At 32.1% G+C, this 4,829-nt stretch overlaps 1 long non-coding RNA gene across 1 annotated transcript; it reads right to left on the bottom strand.

The window, feature by feature from the left end:
- Positions 1-759: 759 nt before the first annotated feature.
- LOC111083900 lies at positions 760-4,812 on the bottom strand. The gene is made up of 2 exons (XR_002609298.1): positions 2,012-4,812; positions 760-1,881 (listed from the first exon to the last, which is right to left on the bottom strand). It is a non-coding gene; the product is annotated as an uncharacterized LOC111083900 (long non-coding RNA).
- Positions 4,813-4,829: the final 17 nt, after the last annotated feature.

Genomic DNA, 4,829 nt, shown 5'->3' with positions numbered 1-4,829 from the left:
TAAGAACGTAGCTGTTAGTTTGATAATTTATTATCATAAGTAAGAACGTAGCTGTTAGTTTGGATAATTTATTATTATAAGTAAGAACGTAGCTGTTAGTTTGATAATTTATTATCACAAGTAAGAACGTAGTTGTTAGTTTGGTAATTTATTATTGTAATTAAGAACGTAGCCGTTAGTTTGGTAATTTATTATTATAAGTAAGAACGTAGCTGTTAGTTTGGTAATTTATTATCATAAGGTAATTATTATCATAAGTAAGAACGTAGCTGTTAGTTTGGTAATTTATTATCATAAGTAAGAACGTAGCTGTTAGTTTGATAATTTATTATCATAATTAGGAACGTAACCATGTAGATATAGAATGTTGTAAATTGAGACGTACTTTGTAACCATGTAGATATATAGCTAAACCAACGGGAAACAACTTAGTGATTAGCTAAGTAAGGCGATGAGATTATATTGTTTCGTATGACAAAAAAATGGTCAATAGGTATGTGGTGAAAATGTACTTTTAATAATATTTTATGTTTTCATCTAACCTACGACGCCACACACAGAGGGCGCCACTAATAGTGAATGAAACCTCGTAATAAATATGAAATACAACTTTTACAGCCTGAAAATAAAACGTTTTTTTGTTTTATTCTAATTAAATTTTCTTTGCGGTCTGTATTTCCCGATTTCTTAATTAAAAAAAAAACTTTATTTTCGTCAACGATATTTCAATTAGTTTCAGAAACATACCAGTAGAGGATGTGTGATGAAAATTGGATTTATTAAATAACGTTAAAATCTGTACAAGCAGCGATGAATATAAAATAACAAATAACGATTCATATTATCTTACAGTTCAGTTCAAATTCAGTGCATATATTTTGTCTTATATCCGTGTGGATTCACTTAACTTCCACACCTTATAAAACAACCTTCAATGATTGTGGGAAGAAATGAAACCAAAACCAGCTTATGTAAAGTATTAATAATATATTTAAAAAAAAACGTTTATGTATTCACTACTGGATATAAGTCACTCGCTAATATTCAAGTTGCAGTTCTTAAAATCTATCAAGTTTAGGAAATTGTGAATGTGAGGGTTTAAATCCGATTACATCTAATCAAAGACAAGAGAATATCGAAAAAGACTAACCCTAATATTTAATTGAATCTATAATAGGGTTAATAGAGTGATATCTAGAGGGTAAAAGGTTAACAATTGATATGCATACAGAATGTCTATTCATATAACTACGCTAATAAGATTTTGTACTAAACTTTGTCAAACTCCAGTAAATATTGACAGTATATTTCTTTGTACCTTATATTTTATGTTAAAGATAATATTATTATTTTACGTGTTAGACTCACGAGGTACAAGTATAATATTCAAAAATACGGTGGAGTTAAAGGGCCATATTCCTTCTTATCTTTTTATTCAGAAAAGAAACGTCAATTTAAATTGTATTTCATTAAATAGGGTAACCCACGTTGTTGTTATGGTGAGCTTCTTCTTCTTCTCTCTCTCTCCCCTCCAAAAAATAAATAAATAAATAAAATACAGCACCCGTTTTTGTTCAAAACCTCCATAAAAATGGGAGTACACTCGAGGTTAGAACGTGCGCCCAAATTTTTTATTTAACGTGGACAACCAAGCGCATATTCACGACAAGAATATAACACTAGTGCTTAGTGCTTTTCAGATACACAGACATTGTTTTAGTACGTTTTTCGTTAACTAGTTCTACTCAAGAAGTTATGGACATAATACCTTATTGCTTCATATTCTCCATTAAAATAACGTCGTCATGACAACCAACCCTACCGGTGCATTTTCTCCATTAAAATAACGACATCTGTCGGCGTATATTCTCCATTAAACACCTGAAAATAACGAAATGTGTCGTCACGACAACCAACCCTATAGGTGCCTATTCTCCGTTAAACACCTGAAATCAACGAAATGCGTTGTCACGACAACCAACCCTATAGGTGCCCATTCTTCATTAAACACCTGAAAATAACGAAATGTGTCGTCATGACAACCAACCCTATAGGTGCCTATTCTCCGTTAAACACCTGAAAATAACGAACTATGTCGTCCTGAAAAACAACCCTACCGGTGCCTATTGTCCACTGCACATCTGAAAATAATGAGATATGTCGTCATGACGAGTTAAATCAGTTTTATTGCTTAACATTCTGTAATACACTCCAGAAAACAACCAGATACGTCATAGCCAAGACAACCAATCCTAAGGTTCATATTTTCCAGAATACGCCTACATATAATCAACTACAGTATGTTGTCATGGCGACTATTTAAGCCAACCTTAATGCCCTTACAAGCACCAACGGGCAACACTAAACCATGTTCGATACCATGTTAACTTGTCATTGATCTGTAAAAGGACAAGAACTGGAATCACAATATTAGCGTTAGCTTAAGTACTGCTCACTCTAAGTCAGAACAAAGGTTATTAAGAACATTATTACATACAAACAATCAATCCTGAGAAGTCAGTAAAATGATTCAAAATATCGAGATTAAACAACCACAAATAAACGTAATCACTGGAGGCCAGTTAAGTAACAATATAAGTAGAGATATAAGTTTGTAGTAATGTAAACAGAAGCGTAAGTTTGTAGTACTACAAACAGAAGCGTAAGTTTGTAGTACTACAAACAAAAGCGTAAGATTGTAGTAATATAAACAGAAGCGCAAGTTTGTAGTAATGTAAACAAAAGCGTAAGTTTGTAGTAATGTAAACAGAAGCGTAAGTTTGTAGTAATATAAACAGAAGCGTAAGTTTGTAGTACTACAAACAGAAGCGTAAGTTTCTAGTAATGTAAACAGAAGCGTAAGTTTCTAGTAATGTAAACAGAATCGTAAGTTTGTAGTAATATAAACAGAAGCGTAAGTTTGTAGTATTACAAACAAAAGCGTAAGTTTGTAGTAATGTAAACAGAAGGGTAAGTTTGTAGTAATGCAAACAGAAGCGTAAGTTTGTAGTAATATAAACAGAAGCGTAAGTTTGTAGTACTACAAACAGAAGCGTAAGTTTCTAGTAATATAAACAGAAGCGTAAGTTTGTAGTAATATAAATAGAAGCGTAAGTTTGTAGTAATATAAACAGAAACGTGAATTTGCAGCAATGTAAACAGAAACATAGGTTTGCTGTATTCACACGATACTTCTCTCACGCGAAATGTTTGTACACTAAAATTGTCCTCTGTGCCGGGTTGTAGCCCAACAGGAAAATTATAAAGGCACTTTGATGATTGCAGTTGAGCAAAGAATATGTGCAGTTTGCTGCCAAGACTATCTCAGACACAGACTTGCATTCCAGTGCATGATCACGTGACTGACGTTAACCATGGGCCATTTATTTTAGAGTACAGGACCGCACTGTGAAAAACTAAACCAGTACCGATATATAGAAGCTAAGCCTAAAATATTGATATAAGAACTTGCAAAATAATTAGATAAGTTAGAATTAGATAATAATTCACTGCTTAGATGAAGCATGGGTTCACTAACGTTAGGATGAGAACCATAAACAAATTCCTCAACTAATGGGTTCTTTATACTTATGCATGATTTACTAAAATTACGATGATAACAGTAAACAGCTTAATAAACTAATGTGTTTAATAGCATTAAGAAGATAACCCTAAAGAGCTTCACAAATTCAAAGTTTCACTAGAGTTAGGAAGCTAACCCTAAACAGTTTACTAAACTAATGGGCTAGCGTTAAGAAGCTAATCCTAAACAGTTTACTAAACTAATGGGATAACGTTAGGAAACTAACCCTAAACAGTTTACTAAACTAATGGGCTAGCGTTAAGAAGCTAATCCTAAACAGTTTACTAAACTTAATATTTCACTGGAAGATAGCCCTAAATAAATTCTTAAATTAATGGGTTAGCATTGGGAAGCTAACCCTAAACAGTTTACTAAACTTAGGGTTTCACTGGATGACAGCCCTAAATAAATTCTTAAATTAATGGGCTAGCATTGGGAAGCTAACTCTAAACAATTTACTAAATTAATGGACTAGCGTTAGTAAGCTAACCCTAAACAGTTTCCTAAATATATGGATTCATTAGCATTACGCTGAATTACTTCCTAAACTTATGGTTTCACTGGATGATAATCCTAAATAAATTCCTGAACTGATGGGTTGAATACAATTATGATGATATTCCTGAACAGTTTCGTAAAATTATGGGTTCGCTAATATTATCAATATAACAGCTTCCTAAACTAGCATTATGATGATAGCCCTAAACAGTTTCCTAAACTGCTAAAATCTTTTTATAGCTTCAACACCCGATAAAAGATTTGGAGACTTGAAAACATAATGAATATGTATGTGAAAATAACAGCACTTAAATAACTGTAAATAATTTGTTTCTTGTTGAAGAATTTTAGCTTTAAATAATGGTTTCTTTTTCAGAAACATATTTCATGAAATACTTACTGAAAGTAGTCTTAAAGATAAAAACAAAATCAAATGCTGTACAAACATCTTAACATCTTAGCAGTAACAGCGCCATCTATGTGAGGTTTTACAAACCTGCATATTTTTCATACACTTAACTAATCCTGGAAAAGCGTGTTAAGACAATCATACACATAGCATAATAAAATGAAATATTTGTCAAAACGAAATTTCATACAACTATTTCAATACACACACATTTGTTTTTTTTCTGGAACAAAACAAAATCAAAAATCTTACAGTAAGTTGATTCCAAGTTCAAAAGTTCTTAGTTTTTGCAATTGGAATTCACCGAATTGTTAAAAAAAACCGTAAGGTCTGTGCTCT

This window comes from Limulus polyphemus, unplaced genomic scaffold, assembly GCF_000517525.1.
Source record: "Limulus polyphemus unplaced genomic scaffold, Limulus_polyphemus-2.1.2 Scaffold11967, whole genome shotgun sequence".
Taxonomy (NCBI): domain Eukaryota; kingdom Metazoa; phylum Arthropoda; class Merostomata; order Xiphosura; family Limulidae; genus Limulus; species Limulus polyphemus.
Note: the sequence above shows the minus strand (reverse complement) of the source record. Positions and strands in the feature narration are given on the sequence as shown.